The 22,188-nt window shown below is 42.7% G+C and overlaps 1 protein-coding gene across 2 annotated transcripts in view; it reads left to right on the top strand.

Annotated features, from left to right (window-relative positions):
* Nucleotides 1–22,188, top strand: part of CDH20 (cadherin 20) — a 176,041-nt gene that overhangs the window by 57,652 nt on the left and 96,201 nt on the right. Inside the window, exon 2 of one of the 2 annotated variants that reach the window (XM_054020214.1) lies at nt 16,070–16,161. The exons of the other annotated variant lie outside the window; for it this stretch is intronic. The gene's annotated coding sequence lies outside the window, so the exon portion shown is untranslated. The remainder of the gene's footprint in view (nt 1–16,069; nt 16,162–22,188) is intronic. 2 annotated transcript variants of the gene reach the window in all.

The raw sequence follows: 22,188 nt of genomic DNA, 5'->3' as shown, positions 1-22,188 counted from the left end.
GTCCATGCATGACTCAGAACTTTACAGATGGCAACCATTGCTCACATGCTACCTTGAATGTCCCCAGGTAGACTCCTAATGTGGATTGGAGTCTTCCAAGGTTCCATTGTCCATTAAGTGTTTCTTGATTGGGCACTGAACTTGCAAATTCCTTTCTTAAGAAGCTGAACAAATGCCTTACTAAGGCTACTTAAAATCAAACAAGTACACTGCCAATATTCATAACTTCGAATACAAAAATGATACATGCATACAAATAGGATTAATATATTCAGTAGATCATAACCTTTGCAGAGATATGTTACATGGCATATGTAGCATAAAATATATTCCAGTTACATCATATATATGTTCATAAGCATATTTCTATAAAGCATTATGGGGTGCAATGTCACAGTGTCTAGTCTATGGAGGAGGATTACCACAACTCCGACCGGAACTAAAAACCATGGGGTAGAGGGAGGATTACTATGGTGAATCACTGAAACTAAACAGCTCCAGAGAAGTACCACTCCTAAAGTGATTTGCATATACTGGTTCAAGCTGGGTTTTCCAGACAACAATAAACAAAGAAAGGGATTTTGGCATAAAAAGGCTGCCATAAAACTGACTCGGGGCCTTCTTTCTGATTCAGCAAGTGGACCAGAACCTTCTGCCTGGGGGAGGGCAATCCATGCACAAGGGTTTGAAGGATTTTGACCTACTAGGACCCCATAAGACTGATGGGTGAGCTGGGGGTAAGCTTTTAGCATGCATAGAGGAATTTTTATTGTTTTCTATGTGTTTTCTCTGTAGTGCTTTTACCTTAAGAATCAACCTGCTTGCTTAGAAGGAGCTGTGTGGTAACTTTTAACTGCTAGCAATACATTCTTTGTACCTCTCAGAATGCAGCACACAGGTGCTGGCCTTTAGGCAGACTGGCTTCCTGGGAATATCACAGTATAATGCAGGGGCTGTGCAGCCTTAAAACTCCTAATCAGAAGGGAGTGGGACAAGAGTCCATGCCCAGAGACATGTGATGGCAGGAGACTTGAGATCTGACTGGGAACACCTGCAGTGGACCATGGAGGGGGAGAATTACCCTGAAACTGTGACAAAGGTAACAAAAACAACCTTGAGAATGCTTGGGGTAAACGGCTGATATTTCCCAATGGCCACTTGTTGCTTTCGTCATCGTCATTATCATCATACACACAATGTGAAGGGAAATGGAGGCTAGGAGCTCTCCAAATACGTTCCGTGGCTTTTCTCAGAAAAAAAGACCTGTCAGTCATGAGAAGAACCAAGCAACAACTATCTATCTGAAGCCCCTTTAAGGCCTCCCCCCTCCTTCCTCAGGGGTGGTACCGTTTGACTGGAGAATAGCTAATGTGGTTCCTATTTTCAAGAAGGGAAAAAAAGTGACCTGGGTAACTACAGGCCTGTTAGTTTAACATCTGTAATATGCAAGGTCTTGGAAAAAATTTTGAAGGAGAAAGTAGTTAAGGATCTTGAGGTCAATGCCAATTGGGACAAATTACAACACGGTTTTATGAAAGGTAGATCGTGCCAAACCAACCTGATCTTCTTTGAGAAGGTAACAGATTTTTTAGATAAAGGAAATGCAGTGGATCTAATATACCTCGATTTCAGTAAAGCGTTTGATACGATACCACATGAGAAATTATTGGTTAAATTGGAAAAGATGGGGATCAATATGAAAATCCAGAGGTGGATAAAGAACAGGTTAAAGGGGAGACTGCAGCGGGTCGTACTAAAAGGTGAACTGTCAGGTTGGAGGGAGGTTACCAGTGGAGTTCCTCAAGGTTTGGTTTTGGGTCCGATTTTATTTAATCGATTCATTACTGACCTCAGAACCAAATGTAGGAGTGGGCTGATAAAGTTTGTGGATGACACAAAGTTGGGAAGTATTGTCAATTTGGGATATCCTGCAGGGAGATTTGGATGACCTTGTAAACTGGAGTAATAGTAATAGGATGAAATTTAATAGTGAGAAGTGTAAGGTTATGCATTTAGGGATAACTAACAAGAATTTTAGTTATAAGCTGGGGACGCATCAGTTGGAAGTAATGGAAGAGGAGAAGGACCTCGGAATCCTAGTTGATCGCAGGATAACTATGAGTCGGCAATGTGACGTGGCCGTGAAAAAAGCTAATGCGGTCTTGGGATGCATTAGGCGAGGTATTTCTAGTAGGGATAAGAAGGTACTGGTTCCATTATACAAGGCACTGGTGAGACCTCATTTGGAGTACTGTGTGCAGTTCTGGTCTCCCATGTTTAAAAAGGATGAAATCAAACTGGAACAGGTACAGAGAAGGGCCACTAGAATGATCCGAGGAATGGAAAATCTGTCATATGAAAGGAGACTCAAGGAGCTTGGTTTGTTTACCTTAACCAAAAGAAGGCTGAGGGGGGGATATGATTGCTCTCTTTAAATATATCAGAGGGATAAATACCAGGGAGGGAGAGGAATTATTTCAGCTCAGTACTAATGTGGACACGAGAATGAATGGATATAAACTGGCCGTCGGGAAGTTTAGGTTTGAAATTAGACGAAGGTTTCTAACCATCAGAGGGTTGAAGTTTTGGAACAGCCTTCCAAGAGAAACAATGGGGGCAAAAGACCTCTCTGGCTTTATGATTAAGCTTGATAAGTTTATAGAGGGGATGGTTTGATGGGATAAAGTGATTTTAGTCAATAGGTCAATAACATGCCATCGCTGGTAATTAGTGACAATGGTCAATGATGGGATATTAAAAGTTACTACAGAGAACTTTTTCCAGAGGGTCTGGCTAGAGAATCTTGCCCGCATGCTCGGGGTTCAGCTGATCGCCATATTTGGGGTGGGGAAGGAATTTTCCTCCAGGGTAGATTGGCAGAGGCCCTGGAGGTTTTTCGCCTTCCTCCGCAGCATGGGGCAGGGGTCGCTTGCTGGAGGATTCTCAGCGATTTGAAGTCTTTAAATCATGATTTGGGGACTTCAACAGCTGAGTCAAGGGAGAGAATTCTTCCAGGAGTGAGTGGGTCAGCTTTTGTGGCCCACATCATGCGGGAGGTCAGACTAGATGATCATAATGGTCCCTTCTGACCTTAGAGTCTATGAGTCTGTTTCCTGTCCTTTCAGACTCCCACAACCAGTGCTCCCAGTTCTAATAATTATAAGCAGCATCTAAACACCACACAATCTGAACTCAGATGCACTGGCCAGGTAGACAGGAAAAGCCCTGTGAACTTTTGAATTTCATTTCCTGTTTGCCCAGCGTGGAGCGCTGATCAGCACAGGTGACCATGCAGAGCTCATCAGCACAGCCAGAATCAAAAAAGAGCTCCAGCATGGACCGTACAGGAGATACTGAATCTGATCTCTGTATGGGGAGATGAATCTGTTCTATCAGAACTCCGTTCCAAAAGACGAAATGCCAAAACATTTGAAAAAATCTTCAAGGCCATGATGGACAGAGGCCACAACAGGGACTCAACACAGTGCTGCGTGAAACTTTAGGAGCTGAGACAAGTGTACCAGAAAGCCAAAGAATCAAATGGACACTCATGGAAGGAGGGGCGACTGGCGACAGAAACTATCCCACAGTTCCCACACTCTCCAAAAACCATTTGAATTCTGGGTTGAGCTCCCAATACCTGAAGAGTCAAAAACATTGTCGCGGGTGGTTCATGGTATATGTCGTCAGGCCCCCCCCCCACTCCCACCCTCTGTGAAAGCAAAGGAAAAAAAATAGTTTCTCGCCTTTTTTCATTGTCACCGTATGTCTACTGGATGCTGCTGGCAGACACAGTGCTGCAACGCTACACAGCAGCATAGCCACTTGCCTTGCCTTGCCGACGGCAGACGGTGCAGTATGACTGGTAACCGTCATTGTCGTCCCGTGGGTGCTCCTGACTGGCCTCGGTGAGGTCGGTTGGGGGCGCCTGGGCAGACATGGGTGCTCCTGGCTGGCCTTGGTGAGGTCGGTCGGGGGCACCTGGACAAAAAAAGGAATGACTCAAGGTCATTCTCTTCTTTAAGTTTTGTGTAATGAAGATTCAGTCCTGCCTGGAATATCATGCCAGCTGGAGACTTGTGCCTCAGGCTGCTCTCCCAGCCGGCAGCACCACACGGTCGCACCTACCCCAGCCTACCCCTTGCTCCCAGGGCTCACAATCAGATACTTAGACCTCTACATTTTGCTGCAAATAAAAAAATTAAGCTGCCATTTAGAACTGTCCCCCAACATACATATCCTGGGACATTTTGTATTTTACCAGTGTCAACCAAAGGCCCAAACACAAATGGAGATTCAGTCCTGCCTGTGCTTCTATCCTAGTGCTTATCACAGATTCCCATTTTCAGCTATAGGCTGAGCAAGTGCAGAATCGTGGTTCACTCGACTTCGCTGTAAGCCAACCGCCCTCCCCTCCCTCCTTTGATCTCTGCTTGCAGAGGCAATAAAGTCAGTGTTGTTTCAAATTCATGCATTCTTTATTACTTCATCACACAAATGGGGGAATAACTGCCAAGGTAGCCCGGGAGGGGTGGGGGAGGAAGGAAGCAATGGGTGGGGTTGTTGTAGGGGCACCCCCTAGAATGGCATGCAGCTCATCATTTCTGCGGGATGTCTGGGGTTCTGACCCGGATCGGCCGTTTGCCTCTCTGGTTCTTTAGTAGGCTTGCCTGATATTCTAGGCAGGACTGACTCTCCATTAGACAAAACTTAAAGAAGAGAAAGACCTGGGGAGTCATTCCCATTTTTGTCCAGGCGCCCCGAGGCCAGCCAGGAGCACCCATGACAGCAGCAGACGGTACAGTATGGCTGGTAACCATCTTTGCTAACTTGCAAAGGCAAGGGGATGCTGCTGTGTAGCGCTGCAGTACCACATCTGTCAGCAGCATCCAGTAGACATACGGTGACAGTGAAAAAAGGCTGAACGGGCTCCATGATTGCTGTGTTATGGCGTCTGCCCGGGCAATCCAGGGAAAAGGGCGCGAAATGATTGTCTGCCATTGCTTTCACGGAGGGAGGATTGACTGACGACATTTACCCATAACCACCTGCGACAAATTTTTGGCCCCATCAGGCATTGGGATCTCAACCCAGAATTCCAATGGGCGGAGGAGATTGCAGGAACTATGGGATAGCTATGGGATAGCTACCCACAGTGCAACGGTCCGGAAGTCGACGCTAGCCTTGGTACATGGACGCACACCACCGAATTAATGTGCTTAGTGTGGCCGCATGCACTCGACATTATACAGTCGGTTGCCAAAAATCAAATTCTATAAATTTGGAGTAATCCTGTAGTGTAGACATATCCCAAGATTCTTCCCTATCTTGTGACAATCTGTCAGCTGAGGAAGAACCTGTGTTAAGATATTTGAGGAAAGGGTTCCAGAGCATAGTAAGCAGATAACCCTTATGATGATCCCAAGAGACTGAGGCCCCTATATCATGGACTCCACTCTGAAGAAGAAGAAAAATTCTTCATGAGGCATTCAGCAGCCCCAAAGAAAGGGAATTTTCCCTTCGAATCTGATTCTACTCTGAAAGGTTACCTTGTAAAACTGACAGCTTCTTATTCAACAAATCTTTGTTGAAATTCGCTTTGTCGCTTTTGCCAAGCATGACAAAAATAAATCTGTGTGCGTTTTCCTCCTGTTAGCCCTGCTGAGTCAATTAAGAGAGTGAGATGAGGATTCTGTTCCATCTTGGGCATCACCAGCTGAATTGTTTTACCAACATCCAATCGGTTACACCCTATGCAAGCCCATTGAAGACAATGTGGTTGCACCCAGTGTCATCAAAGGCATAATTTAGCCAGCTGGCTCCTTGTAACTGGTGATGTATAAAACAGATTGCCATTCATGGTCCTTGTGGAGTTTGCAGGGCTGGCAGTCAGGAAGCAAACATATATTTCACTTGTGAGCTGAATCCCAGTTTATACAGAAATCAGTATGAGATGATGAACATGGATCCCACAATGTGACTTTTTCAGAAGAGGTACTTTTAAGAGTAATATCACCCTTTAAAACTCATGATTAGCCTGCAGGGCTGTGCTGCCAGAACCTTTGTGGGTTAGCATCTCAGGATGCTATTTTTAACTATTTATTTATTTTTGCAGTGCTTAATCAAAAGAATTGTACCCAGTATATGTAGCTTTAGTGTGTGTAACAATTAGTTAGTTTCCAAAGGGAACATCTGCAAAACTCTGAAGATCTGTCTTTTCCTCTGACATACTCCCCCACATTGATCCAACTTCACGGTTAACATTCTTTGATTAGGGGAGAACATTATGGAACCAAGCTGTCATTAGTCAGGTGAGCAAGTCACTGTTGAGCCATTTGAGGCTCCTCATTTCAGCAGCTTAGTGTGATATCATAATTTCCAATCCCTGCCATTAAGGATAGCCATCTGGGGCAACTGCCTAGGATAGCAGATTAGAGAATGAGTAGTAGTCAAGTCAATACCACTGCTCCTGAAATATCAACCTCTGTATGGCCCATGCATAGTAGGGAGAGAGAGCACCACATAATCATGGAAAGCAGTCACTGCATGCTGAAGTTCAGGGGCATAATGCTTGGAGCCCTTTCCCTCTAGTACAAATAAGGGCATGGATTTAAGGGGCTCCGTACATTTCCACAACCTTACTATTGAATTCAGGGCTCAGCTGTTTCTGTGCTAGGCTACTCTGTGTCTGCCTCCCTCCTGAAAATTCAGTTGTGTTCACTATGAAGTTTGTGGTACTCCACAACTTGTATTCTGGGGCACACCAGGATTTGCAGAGCCCCGGACTTCAGAGTGACCATAAAATTATGGCACCATCATAGCCCATCACTACAGTTAGGTAGTTTTCCCATCCTCTTAAATTTGTTGAGATTCTGGAAAATTTTCCAATCCCGAATAAGGACATAACATTGAGATCTCAACATTGTTCATGAACTTAAAATCTGAGGGAAGAAAAAAAACTTCTTATAAATCAAAACATTCTGAGTTTAAGCATTGTTTAATTTTTTCACTCTAATTAGCTTAGAGTTCTAAATAAGTCATCCAAACCAAAAAACTGGACTCTTGTTTTAAAAATGTTGAAACGTGATGTTTCAATGATTTGGAAATGTTTTAAAAAAAATTGTTGAGAAATCTGCTGTCGCCAACCATTCCCCGCAAAAGTTACCAATTTGTCAACACTGATTTTTTGACAAAAATATTTTTGATGAAAAATTCCAACCAGCTCTACCCATCACAAACATAGCTAGGTCCTGAATTTTTACCATTAAGATAAAGAGGGAGGTGTCATAAAAACAAGCTGCTGCAGCGAGAGGGGAACCAGAGGGACAAGAACTCATGAGGGACAGTTGGCTGTAGAGTAACAGATCCCAAGCAGAGACCCCAAACATTTTCCCATTTGTCAAAATCTTCCTGCACACATCTTCTCCCAAAATCTTTATCTATACATCATTCCATTAAAACCTCCTGGCACAAATAGACCCCTGCCAAACCTCTTTCACCTAAGCCCTAAACACAGAGTAGGATGTCAAGTAGGGTATTCAAAAACAGGTGTATTGCCTAAAAAATATCTAAAGATAGATAACATCAGTCTTGTGACAGTCATTCCTTCCTGTTCTACTTCCTTCTATTTCTTTTCTTTTCTTTTCTTTCTTTTTCTTATAGAGGAAGACTGATCTAGCATTTGCTGTGCAATCCAAAAATGTTAAAACTGAAACAGATCATTGTTGGTCTCAGATCACAAGATGTATGTCCACAAACCCATTTGGCTTTCTTTCCTAGTCAGTAAAGAAAAAAAATCTTTGATGGTTTTTTTTTCTTCTTTTTCAGTCAAGAATATCAAAGTTAAACAAGATAGAACATTGGATTTGGGAAAAGGTTGATTTCATTCCTCAGGATCAATTTATGATAGTCTAAAATAAACTTCTTTTAACAGATGTTGTTGCTGCAAAATTGCATGCCTCAGTTTACTCTATAAGGAATACAATTAAACCAAGGCAAAGCTGGTTATGACTCATGTATAATGAAATGAAAACAGTATCATCATTAAACACCACATAAAGCCATTGATTCCTTGTATTATTGTCAGGTTTAATTGAATTGCATTTTTTCCCTTTCAGTTCTTAATTATGCAGTTCATTCCTGAATCCTTGTTTTCATGCACAGTATGAGATAATGCTCTCTCTCCTTACCTTAGCGTCTAAAATACAAGCCTATTGAGTCCAGACATGCCTTTGTTGGACTTAATTAAAGCCAAGCACATTCAGAGCCCCTGATAAAAGCAGGTATTTCTTTACTGAGACTGTTACCGGGTGATGAAACAACAGACCTGCTTCCTGTACAATGTCTGTGTTTCTATCCTGCAGCTAGACTCCCTGCACCCATTTCTGTCTGAATGCACAAAATGTGACTTCCAGTAGTTTGCAAAGATAAGCCAGGCTACTAATGAGCATTCTAAAAAACAGGAGCAGAAGAGGGGAGAGGGAAAGTGCAGCAATGATAGAAACTTAAAGAAAAAAACCTGATCAAATAGTGGAAAAAGGTGTGTTTGTGGAAGAGGGATTCAAATCTAATGTAAGTCCTTCATACAATAGCAGATACAAAAAGCATTAAAAATGATAGCATTGGGGCCTGGTGCCCTTCGTCATATTGTACATTGTGCAAGATATGCTGATATCGGGGATCTGGTTTGCTGTTTGTTAACAATAGCAGTGACATACTGTACAATTTCTGACTGACAGAGCTGATAAAATAGCAGGAAAAAAGTGTTTGAATAAATTATTCAAGGAAAAACATAGAAATCAGTTGAATAACAAAGTCACTGGACATTGTTTGACACCTTCTAATGATCAGGGGACTTCTCTGCATTCGGGGTCAGTTTCTGTCGCTCTTATTCATGGTGAGGAATACCTTGTTGTTCAAGTAGTCCCACTGAAATCAGTAGAACTACTAATGAAGGTGCTACTTAACATGAGTAAACTGGGCACAAATTGGTGCTTGATGAATAGGTTCACTTGGTGTGGTCTTAGCCCAAAATTTTTTCTTTTTCTTTTCAGACTTTCCACTGAATATGCTCCATTACTAGTGCCCAGATTCTGATCTCCTTGCCCCAGCTGAATAGCACCACCCTCCAGACGTAGTTCCAGTGACTTCAAACTATTGTACCATTGACTTCAGTAGGTCTGCTTATGGACCAACATGCTATTCAGAAAGGGTGTCAGACTCTAGTTCCAGATGACTTGTATCAGTTTGTTAAAAGATGGCATGTTTGAGTGATGTTTCTATTCTGCACAGATTCACAGGGATATCCAACATAATTATGAGAGACAGCCAGAGAGTCCTCTTCACGAGGATTTATGAAATAATTTTTCCACTCCTCAAGAATGGAAAATTGTAAAAGGAGATTATAACAAAGCCTGTGGAATAAATTGAAGCAAAGTATACCTGCCAACATCTTTAATTAAAGAGAAGAGGGTGGCTTATCAAAGATAAATGGGAAAATATTGACTGGAGGTGAAAATATCTGAAAGGAACAGTATACTGAGGAATGCCAGGTATTAGCCTCAATATTTCTGATGTTCTTCCGAAATAACTATTTTTATCATGTAAGAGTCCTACCTAATCTCCTTCCATTTGTTTGTTCTGAGAATGGTCTGGTCTTCAAAATGTTAAGAAAGTTGAGGTACAAGTTCTATTCTCAGTCAGGTTTTGTTGTTACGATTATTATTCATTTTATTTACTTTATGGTAGCTTGAATATTTCTACTGTATCTGATCATATTTAATTTATTTATATGGCCCTTATTGCCATTGCACCACCGTGCCGGGGAGTCAATATTGTTGCACAGATGCAACAGAGTGCAAGATATGGCTACTAATATGTAGGCATGAGCAAATTATAGAAAGAAACCAAGCTGACTGAGCCTCCTTAGATCTTCTCAGGATGTTACATTTGAATTTCATGGAATTAGGTGTCAGAGTCAGTTTTTTATAATGATTTGGGATTACATCCCCTGAAAAGATGAATATTGGTATCTGTGATCAATTGTAGTTATCTCTGCTGTGTTACTTTCAATGACAGACTTAAAGATTCTCAGTACAAAAATGCTTCCAAATTCCATTTCATATTATGTGCCACTCTGTGTAGGCACTGTGGCATGCACTTCCTTTCTCTAACCACTTTTTTACTCCGTCTGTCATGATGAAAACACAGGAGAACAGAAAAGGCATATTGATTTGGGATCTGTCTTATGGATGAATGGGGTTTCGGTCCACCCAGGCTTGACCTTAATCCAGGTTGGTAATAATACTGAAGAATTTCATGAAAATAATACAAGTGGTCCATCACCTCAGTGATTTCCTACAAAACCATACAGATATAATTAAGCCCATATTCTGTTCCTATTTGAGGAGAATATTTCTGTTCCCATTGAATACTGATTTGTACATCTGTGAAGAGAGAACCTGCCAGCCGCGGGAAAAGAAAACAACAATGTTGTAAGCTGCTTTATAGCTTTAAGTTTTTTTCTTTTGTCTGTCAGTCTGTCTCTTTGTCTCCTCTCCCCTGACATTCTCTGCCCGCCCCCCAACCTGCCTAACTCTTTGTTTCTCTGTTACTCTTTGGTGTCTGATGAATTAAAAAGTGCTGTTTTTGCAAATGACAAAATAGCAACATTTAATCAGGATTTCTGTAATTGGTTTCTTTATATTTCATTTATCAGGCACTTTGTATTACCTTTCCCCCATCGCTGTGAGGGAAGTTGCAATATAATAGGCAGATCCTCCGAGAGGCAGAAGACCCTCAACGCCAAGCCATTCAGTCAGCTCTACCGATTACAATAGGAGTAGAAAGTGCTCAGCCCCTTGTAGCACAAGGCCCTAAGGCGGCAGCAGCTGGAAGTGGCAAATTATGTTTTTTCACCTGATTCTCCAACTCAGCAAATCATTAATATGGTTTAAACTGGAAATGAAGATGCTAGAAAACAGCATCTGACCATAGGGTGTCTGTACAGTTCTATAAAAGGATCTTTTTCATGGGTAATGGTTCATATACTGTTTCATATAGCTGTCACCCTTGAAAAGGTTACTGACAGTACTCGTCAGGGATATTGAAGATACCTCGGTTATCTTCTACACTACGCAAAGGGAAATGCTGTAGTAGCTCATATATCTCTGTGGGACAACTGTTGTTGTTTATTTTTATTCTAGTAGCACAATACAGACTCTGATCAGGATCAGGGAGTCCCATTGTGTGAGGAAATGTACAACCAGAGGCAGTGCTAGCATATTGGGGGCCCTAAACTGGAATATTTTGGGGCAGGGCCCACATATAATTAATAGGCCCCTCTCAACCTGCTCAGATCACTAAGAAATTGCTTAGTCTGCTTATGCCCAGCACCAGCTCTGTGTACATCCATATAGTCAATGACGGTCCCTGCCCTGAAGCGTTTACAATTGTGGCAGGCTAGCTGGTGAGGGGTGAGGCTTGGGAGTTGAGGGGCAGCTGCTGGAGCTTCACCTTGGGGAGAGAACTGGGAGCCAAGGTCTGGAGCAAGGGGGAGGAATGGGCTACAGCCTGCTTGGGAAGATTGGAGAACCCGGGCAGAGGCAGGAGACTGCCCTGGTGAGAAGACGGTGAGGTGCGGGGTGGAGAACAGGGATGAGAAGGCTAGAGCAGACCTTGGGAGAAAAGACAAATTATCTGTATAGTAAGCTGTTCAGAACAATGTCCATGTTTTTTCACTTTACAGGGTATGCCAAACCCAACTGGCTTCTCACGGGCTACATCATTGCCTGCTAATGCAGCTTCAGACAGGTTCATCTGCATTTTCATGGGGCTTTTCAATCATATTAAGATAACTTGATTGAGCCAAAGTAACTTAAACGCACAACCTTTTTGCCTGTGAAGATAGAACCAAAATGTACACAAGAATTCTGACCTTCCCTGCTCTTCCTTCTGGCAGTATCTTTGCTTTCTCTCTTCTAACCCTTAGTGTGAACTTTCCCTACCTGATATCCTTTTCCCCTTTACACTCCCCTTTCCTCCAGTGCACTACAGACACAAGACTCTAGCCCCTGGATGCAGTCAACTGATTGGGAGAGTTTCTGACTCTCATTGTGTGACATGTCACTGGAACTTTAACTTTAACATGTACTGTCACTAGGACTTTAATTGGTGCAGAGGAGAGGTGAAACAAGTATTGTAGCAGAATCATTTACTGGTGTGGAAGTTTGTACCGATTTTGGTGCCTAAATGAAGTGGCATGATTTTCAGAGGGGCTGAATGCCAACAGCTTTCATCAACTTCAGTGGGAACCGTTGGTGTTCAGCACCTTTGAAAAATCACACAACTCATTTAGGTGCATTAATATGAATTGAAGTGCCTGAGTTACTGAATTCAACTTCAGAAATTTTGGTCTCTGCTCTTGTAGTGCATCTCCTGTTCAGCTCTTTGTGTTATCCTCAGTTATTTTAGTAATTCAAATGAATTACATTACTGTCATCCAATCATTTCCTGTTAATGGCATCTGGTGGGAGAGATTTAAAAAAAAAAGCAATCATTCATAATAATTTAATCCCAGTACCTTTTTATTGCTGCTGCTATTTAAGATAACTTGTTTGTGTAAATTTGTATGTCTTTACCAGAGATACATGGCTCCATTTCCAAATTGCCTTCTGATTTTGAGTATTTTTAACAGCTTTATTTGTTAATGGGTTTTTTCCTATAATTATACCAAGATAACTCCTAAGTGTGAGGTTACATCTAAGAGAGCCATTAAGCATTACTGCTGGTTTTTGATAGCATCATGCAGTTGTGCAGGGATCTTTATATTTAGAGCCAATGAAGCCTTGTAAAACTAAAAATATTTAGCTACAAAAATATGCTAGCTACCATTTTTGCTGGTGCTAGTAGTAGTTAATCAAACTTGACAGCCTAAAGGCTAGTTGTGAACACTCTGTTAGGAAGCTGTGGGTTCAACAGAAATTTCAAATACCCTTGTCCTCCCAGTTGTAGTGTGCCTTATTGGCTGAATTTGTACTGTGCAGTATCTCATGCAAGGACCTCAGCTTGATACAAGGCATATTTTGTGAACTCTTTGTTCATCTCTTCTCCAAAATCATCCCCGTGTAATAAAGGGATTTTACATTCATAAAATCTGATCCTGCTCTGTGTCTTTGGTAAAATTCACTTAGTTCTGTGGTAAATGTAAATAAAAAATAGCAATTCTTTCATGTGCTTACATCTCAGCTAGGTCTGTTATAGTATGAGGAAAACATATTAGTATGTGTAATAATACTGATGATGAATAATTAACTTCTATAACATGCCATTAATCTTCAAGTACTTTATAGACTTTGTATATACAAGTCACTTCACTCATCACTGAAATCCAGTTACATCTGGATTAAAGCACAGCAGCTGTTAAATTGTATATGCAAACACATTAAAACAATTTAGGACAGGAACTGAAGAGGAATACCGTACACAATTAAAACCGCAGGGGGAATTTAGATAGGCTAGGCAGAAAGTAGTATTAAAAATCGTGCATATAGTGCTGCAGATTTACACAGTGCTTTCCAAATGTAATTACCAGCATTGGAATTTGGCCAGGACACTAAGGATAATATCCCTGCTCTTTTAAAAAGGGTCTCTGTTTCTTTTAATAGCCACATGTAATCAGAGCCTCAACTTCATGTCTTATTCAAAAGGAAGAGCACCACCATCAGCAAAAATTTCTGTAGCACCTAGATGGTTTTTTTTGGAAATCTCTCATCCAAGTAGTGGGCCCAGCCTGACCTTCATTAGCTTTTGAAAGCTGATGGGAATCATAGTACAAGATGGCATCACTATGTGAATATATTTAAAAGGATGAACATTTTTACCTGGTTGCTGTGGGTTTGTTTAATCAGAAGAAAAAATGGTTAGACTACTATATAAGGAAAACTTTAACAGCTAAAACATTATTTGGAATATGTTACCACTACTCTGTGTCCTGTGCATATATAAGGTAAACATCTTCAAAAGCCCTAGTGAACAATGGCATAGGATCTGTCTCTTTTGTCTACATACCAATAAATATGGAAAGAGGCCCTTAACAATTTGAACAGGTGAATTAGACATGATAAATGTGTATATATATATAAAGCAGAATCCAAATACAGCTATCATTTCAGGGTATTTGGCTGATCACCTAAGAGGTCAGGAAAGGTTCCCCCTCCCCTTTCCCTATATGCTACTGCCTAACTGACTGGGTGCTTTTGCCTTCTTTTGAAAGAGCTCACTGCTTAAGGCAGTGGACTAGACAGACCAATTGACTAACCCAGTAAGACCAGTCCTATGTTGCTGTGGCCCTGAAAGGAGTTCTCAAGTTGGGGGAAGGTCTGCCAATTCTTCCTATTGGCAGAGTGATACAGGGCAGATAGGGACTCTGCATTTTCTTCACTTACAGAGATTCAAAGCTACTGTCTGCAATCTCTTTAAAACTCAGCCTTAGCTTCATATTTACATAAGATTATAATGCAACAATGTCTCTGTAAAGTGTTTGTTTCTTTTCTATATGTATTTACCTTAGGCACTGTGCAATTGTTATGTGAAGACAAGGGATGAGTTTTCCAATTTGACCTATGTAATCCAAATTAAACCTACTGGCAAAAGTCTATTCTCATTTAAACCCAGATAGAAATCCCACTGAAGTCAATGGGGTTTCTTGAATGTAAATAATGGCAGACATTGACCCTAGATGCCCAATCCTCCTTTTGTTTACAGGAGTGCAACTTCTGTTGACTTCAATGAGATTTTTAGAAGGAAACCTAGAAACTGAGTCCTATTAGACTCTAGAAATACCCATCTTCAGAGTGAGAATTTGCCCATTAGATTGTAACTAGACCATGTCTGATCAAAGAGGATGACTTGAAACAGAGAGCAAGGGGATGGTAGAACTTAGTCTCTTCAGTACAGGCTTTAGAAAAGGCTTGGACAGCAGGTTTGTGATGGTGACTATCTTTTTAGAATAGATTTGCCATTGTGGTTTTGCTGACTCCTCATATTTTTAGAAGAACATAGAGATCGAGTTTTAAAACTTGCACTTTGCTAATTTTTTTCATAATTCATTTCTCATTTACCTCACAGAAAAATGAACCTAATTGTATTTAGCTTCCTCCAGAAGCATTTAAAAATCTGAATGCTAAAACCACAGGCCTCTTTTTAGGCAATTAGTTTAGTTGTGGGATGTTTAAGAAACATAATTGCTCATTGAAGATTCACAAGTTATAACAAACTTTTTAAGGTCAAAGGGCCTTTATCAATATTTCACAAGACTAAGATTTGACTTCATTTTTTTCACTTATTAGTTTGCAAAATCAATCTAATTTTTTGTGTTGTATTCCAAAACAATTGCTTTCTGTTTGTGATGTTAGCATGAACATGTCTGCACAAAAATAAAGGGAAAATTTCAGTGTTTGAGATTGTCAAATCAGCAATGCCCCAGATTCCACGTTGAGTCCAGTCCTGCAGAGATAACAACAGTAAGGTTCTTTTAGTAACTTGACTTCAAGCCATCGCTGTGACTCAGTATACTGCGGTTACAAATGATTTATGTCCAGATCCCACCGAGCCAAAATAAAATGGAGGGGAAAAAATCCAACAATCTGACTTGGCTTATCAAGAGCTGAGCTGCTTATCCCTCATGCCTCCTTACCACTCATTCAGCAGTTGGGTAAAAGTAACTCATTATTATTTTTTTCTGCTGCTATTTACTACCAGGGCCGGCTCCAGGGTTTTTGCTGCCCCAAGCGGTGGGGAAAAAAAAAAAAAAAAGGCCGCAATCGCGATCGGCAGCAGCTCCACCGCACCGCTTTCTTCTTCAGCAGCAGGTCCTTTGCTCCGAGAAGGAGTGAGGGACCCACCCCCGAAGAGCCCGACATGCCACCCCTTCCCCTTGGCCGCCCCAAGCACCTGCTTGCTGGGCTGGTGCCTGGAGCAGGCCCTGTTTACTACTATTGCAACAAACTAAACCGATATATTAGCCTAATTTTTAAAAGTGACTAGTGATTCTTGGTGTCATGGTCCTTAGGTGCCCAACTTGAGATGCCTTCAATGGGCCTGATTTTCAGAAAGTGCTGAGCTCTCATCCTCTGAAAAAATCAGATCCCGACCTCAAGTCAGGTATGCAAAATTACAAATTACATTTGCAAATCATGTCCAAAAATTAACACACCCGAGAAAGCATGATAACACATTCTGTTGAAATCCATGCAGTAATTAGCACTCCATTTTGCAGATCCTTGCAGGACTATGGAGTGGCTGATATGGTACTCGATTAATAAAAGGATTACAAAAATAATGCTTGCTAATCAGCGTAGGCTTATGGAAAATAGAGACTGCAAAACTAATGTCATATCTTTTTTTAAATAAGATTACAAGTCTGGTTGATAAAGTTGTGATGTGATATATCTACACTTCTGTAAAGCATTTGACTTGGAGACACATGACATTTTGATTAAAAAAAACTAGAACTATATCAAATTAACATGGCACACATGAAATGGATTAAAAAGTGGCTCACTGACAAGTCTCAAATTATAATTGTAAACAGGGAATCGCCATTGAGCAGGTATGATTTAGAGTGGTCCTGCAGGGTTTTCTTCTTAGCTCTATGCTATTTAACATTTTTATTAATAATCTGTAAGAAAACATTAAATTATCACTAATAAAGTTTGCAGATGACACAAAAAATGGGGGAATGATAAATAATGAAGATGACAGACCTCTGGTGTAGAATGATCTTGATTACTTGGTAAACTGGATTCAAGCAAACAATTGTGTTTTAATATGGTTAAATGTGTGTGTATATATAGGAACAAAGAATATAGGCTATACTTACATGACGGGGGATTCTATCTTGGGAAGCAATGACTGTGATAAAGATTTGAAAGTCATGGTTGATAATCAGCTGAACATAAGCTCTCTCAATGGCCAAAAGGACTAATGTGATCCTTGGATGCATAAACAGGGAAATCTTGAGTAGGAGTAGAGAGGTTATTTTAGTCTGTATTTTGCACTGGTGCAGCCGCTGCTGGAATATTGTGTCCAGTTTTGGTGTCCACAGTTCAAGGATATTGATAAACTGGAGAGGGTTCAGAAAAGAGTCACAAGAATGATTAAAAGATTAGAAAACATGCCTTATAGTGGTAGACTCAAGGAGCTCAATTTATTCAGTTTAACAAAGAGACGGTTAAAGGTGACTTGATCATAGTCTATAAGTACATACATGGGGAACAAATATTTGATAAAAGGCTCTTTGATCTAGCAAACAAGGATATAACATGAACCAGTGGCTGAAAGTTGAAGGTAGTCAAATTGACAGGAAATAAGCTGTTAATTTTTAACAGTGTGGGTAATTAACCATTGGAACAATTTACCAAGGGCAGTGGTGGATTCTCCATCACTGACCATTTTTAAATCAAGACTGGATGTTTTTCTAAAAGATATGGTCTTATTCAAAAAGGAATTATTTGGGGGAAATTCTGTGTTATGTAGAAGTCAAACTAGATGATCTCAGTGGCCCCTTCTGTGAATCTATGAATCTTTTGTTATGTTTTTCCATACAAAAAGAACAGTCATTGGCAGTGCTTTTTCTCAATGACTTATTTTAGCGTAGTGGAAAGAACAAAACTAAAGTCTCTCGGAGACAGTAGTGTGTGGGTGTCTTATCTGCAGCAATTCAAAATGCAGAACGCAGAAAACAAAGTCCATCACAGTTTCATAGTTACATGCAACACATATGCAATTGGAGTATACCCTGTGGAAGGACTGTAGAGTAGACCTTTCATTCTAGTGCTGTTTCTTATGGATAGGGACTGATGAACTTAACTTGCCTATGGTTAAAAGAGAAAACGAGAGGGAGTGCATGCACTGACACATTTGGTTTTGAAGCACAGAGATTTGCTCTTAGATTAGAAATTATTACCAAAATATAGACAACTCCACATTTTTGATCTTATTTCTTATCTTGATACTGTTTTTTGCAGAAGCAGCAAAGGGCACAATAGATGCTAGCAAAGCAGAATGGAACACACTTGGGGGAAAGAGCTGTTAATCATGCAGAAGGGGAATGATGACTTCCTCTGGTACCAGAGACTGCTGAGGCTCCTCTCCCCCTTGCTCTGGGGCTCTGTAGATTCAGATAAATGGCCATATTCAGAAGGGAGATGGTCCAGGGGAAATAGTCATTCTACAGCATCATCCTTCTGGAAATCAGTGGGAATTTACCCCTCTAAAATAATACAACCCTTCTGCTGCAAGAAATACTTCTGCCTCTCTAAGAGGGAGGTTCAGGAGCAGCAATAAGAGGCTAGGCCAAGTCAGTGAGAGTCTGCGAAAGCTGTGCTGCTTTGGGATTGAGAACTAGGACAGTTGTAGGTATGATGGTGACAAGCAGTAGGAGTTGCACAAGCTGTATGAATCTAGACATCCAGGAGTTTAGGGCCCCAAACTGCTATCCTATTCCACTGGGAGCAATCTGCAAAGCACCCAACTCCAGCACAAAGATTTGAATAAATTCCCCGAGTAGAACTCCAAGAATTGCATGTCTCCTCCATGGGAATTCCTTAATGTAGGGGAAATAAGGCCTATCCTGCAAGATGCTATATACCTTGTGTGTGGTGCTTGGTGTCTGCCTTTAAAATTAGTGGGACTTGAATGACCACAGCACCTCTCAGTAATGGTCCTCATTCTGATTTTCATACAATGTACAAAGTTCTACATCTGCCTTTATGGAAAATTCTTACTGAATTTAATTATAAGCCTTCTATGCATTTTTAAAACTATCCTATATTATTTAATAGAGCATTATATCCATGCTATTTGATTTCAGTGGGAGTGAGGCCCCTAGGTACTTTTGAAAATCCCACTAGGTATCTGTCTACATCTTTAAGCACCTAAGTGACTAAAAATCTGGCTTTTAGTCTCTCTGTGCCTCAGTTCCTCACCTCTAAAATGAGGATAATAGTATTTCACAATATCACAAGGGAGTTGGGAGGCTAAATGCACTAAAGATTATGAGGACTATAGTAACAGGGGGCATAGATACATGTTTAAACAGCTCTTTTTGTTGAAGGGCAAAACATAATGGGTCAAATTCATCCCTTGTGTATCTCAGTTGACTTCTGTGAAGTTACACCAGGGAAACATTTCTACTAGTCAAATCTGTCTCTGTTAAGTATCTATATATCAACTTAGAATACAGGTTCTTCTTCGAGCGCTTGCTCATGTCCATTCCACATTAGTTGTGTGTGCTCACCACATGCACTGGTGTCAGAAGTTTTTCCCTCAGCAATATCTGTAGGGGAGTGGCTCTGGTGCCCTCTGGAGTGGCGCCCTCATGGCGCGGTATAAGGGGCGCCACTGACTCCCCCCACCCTCAGTTCCTTCTTGCTGCCAATGACGGTGCACGGAACGTTCACTGCTCTTACTAGCGTTGCTTAGTATCAGAGGGGTAGCCGTGTTAGTCGGAATCTGTAAAAAGCAACAGAGGGTCCTGTGGCACCTTAGAGACTAACAGAAGTATTGGGAGCATAAGCTTTCGTGGGTAAGAACCTCACTTCTTCAGATGCAAGTCATCCTTCATCAGCTTGCCCCGTGGTACCCCTGCACCCCATGGGGGTTCACCCAGCCTGCCCACTGTAGGGTGCCTCAGACAGGCCTGTGGCCTCAACGACCCAACTCCCTCCAGTGATTGAGGCCCCAGGGGATAAGACCCAGCAAGTCCATGTGGACCAAGGAGAACAGCCAGCTGGACCACCAATGGGTGCCATGGAACCTGCGGTACCAGCCTCCTCCTCCTCGTCACTGGATGAGGCCATCACAGGGCCCCTTCACCCGGTTCCTCAGGATAACGCTAAGGTGCACCAGGAACTGTTGAAAAGGGTCATGTCCAACCTTTGCCTGCAGGTGGAGGAGTTAGAGGAGCAAGCAGACTCCCTGTTCGACGTCTTCTCCTCCACAGCCCCTGCTAGGATGGCCCTTCCACTTCACGAAGAAGTATTGAAGATATCCAGTGCCTTGTGGCAAACCCCCTCCTCTCTGCCCCCCATTCCCAAACAGGCAGAACGTAAGTATTTTGTCCCGACTAAGGGGCATGAATACCTTTTCTCCCATCCTGCCCCAAATTCCCTGGTGGTTGAGGCAGTTAACCACAGGGAATGCCAGGGGCAACCCAGAGCTACCCCCAAAAATAAAGACTTCAGGACACTGTATTTGTTTGGACAGAAAATTTATTCCTCGTCTAGCTTCCAGTTGAGGGTGGCCAACCACCAGGCCCTCCTTGGCCGCTACGACTTTAATATGTGGCAGACCGCGGCCAAGTTCGAGAATGCCCTCCCGGAAAGTTCCCGGAAAGAAATCCTCAACGAGGGCACAGCCGCTGCCAGGGCGGCCTGTCAAGCAGCATCTGATGCAGCAGACTCCGCCGCCCGCACCATAACATCCGCCATCTCCATGCGACGAGCATCCTGGGATGCTCCTCTCCAGGTTGTCCTCCGAGGCTCAGCAGTCAATTCAGGACCTCCCCTTCGATGGCCAGGCCCTGTTTCCGGAGTAGACAGACAACAAATTACATGGGCTGAAGGACTCCTGAACCACCCTAAAAACCCTGGGGCTCTACGTTCTGGGTGCGGCACGTAAGCAGTTCAAACTACAACTTCCCCGGGGCAAGGGAGCCAGCCCCGCAGGACCCGCTGCACAAAAAGCCCAAGGAACAGCGCACGAGCCACCCGTCCCCCACCCAGTCAGGCTCAACCCACTCCAAGCAAGGAGCTAAAAAGTTGTTTTGAGGGTATGCCCAAGGGCAACCTACCAGTCTATTTCCTGGATCTGATTTTCCCAATTTTTTGCAACTGCCTTTCTTTTTTCCTCCTAGCGTAGTTGGCAATAACTTCGGACTTCTGGGTCCTCAGTATGGTGGCTCACAGCTACACCCTCCAATATATTTCCACCCACCCTCCTACCCCCACTCCCCGTCCCTCTTCAGGGACCCTTCTCATGAGAGTCTTCTCGAGCAGGAGGTTCAGGGACTCTTACAGCTGAGGGCGGAACAAGGATTTCTATTCCCGGTATTTTCTGATCCCAAAGGCCGAGGGTGGTCTGCGTCCCATCCTGGACCTGCAAGACCTCAACAGATACCTAAGGAAGCTAAAGTTTTCCATAGTCTCCATGGCCTCCATTATCCCCTCCCTTGATCTGGGAGACTGGTATGCTGCCCTCGACCTGAAAGACGCATACATAGCGATCTTCCCAGGACACAGACACTTTCTCTCTTTTACGATTGGTTCGGCCCACTACCACTTTGTGGTCCTTCCATTTGGCCTGGCTACAGCACCAAGGATGTTTACCAAGTGTATGGCAGTAGTCACTGCCTACCTCAGGTGTCGGGGTAACCAGATTTTTCCATACCTCGATGACTGGCTGGTCAAAGGCAACTCTAAGGCTCAGGTCCAATGTGACGTCATTATACTACAAGCCACGTGCCGCTCCTTGGGACTACTGGTCAACCATAAAAAGTCCACATTAGCTCCGGTTCAAAGGATAGAATTCATCGGGGCCATGCTCGACTCGACCCGGGTGAGAGTGTTCTTGCCGTTAGACAAGTTTCAGACACTGACAGACCTCATTACGGAAGTGTCCGTGTTTCCCCTGACAATGGCCAGGGTGTGCCTGAGCCTGCTAGGCCACATCGCAGCTTGCACATATGTGGTCCACCATGCCAGGCTCTGCATGCGGACCCTGCAGCAATCGCTGGCATCAACCTATTCCCAATCCAGGGACCACCTGGAAAAGATCGTAACCATTCCTCCAGCAGTTCTCACCTTGCTGCAGTGGTGGACCTATGGCGAGAAGGTCCTGGAAGGAGTCCCGTTTGACAGTCCTGTTCTATCTGTCGGGCTAGTGTCAGACGCTTTGGACCTCTGTTGGGGAGCACACCTCAGACATCTCCGAACCCAGGGGACGTGGACCCCGGAGGCGACAATGTTACACATAAATGTCAAGGAGCTCAGGGCGGTCCGGCCGGCCAGTGCGGTCTTCCTGCTACACCTGTTGGGCAAAGTGATGAGAGTCCTGACGGACAATATGACCTCTATGTTCTACATCAACAGGCAAGGAGGAGCATGCTCCTTGGCTCTCTGCCAAGAGGCT

This window comes from Malaclemys terrapin, chromosome 2, assembly GCF_027887155.1.
Source record: "Malaclemys terrapin pileata isolate rMalTer1 chromosome 2, rMalTer1.hap1, whole genome shotgun sequence".
NCBI classification, from domain to species: Eukaryota; Metazoa; Chordata; order Testudines; family Emydidae; genus Malaclemys; species Malaclemys terrapin.
Note: the sequence above shows the minus strand (reverse complement) of the source record. Positions and strands in the feature narration are given on the sequence as shown.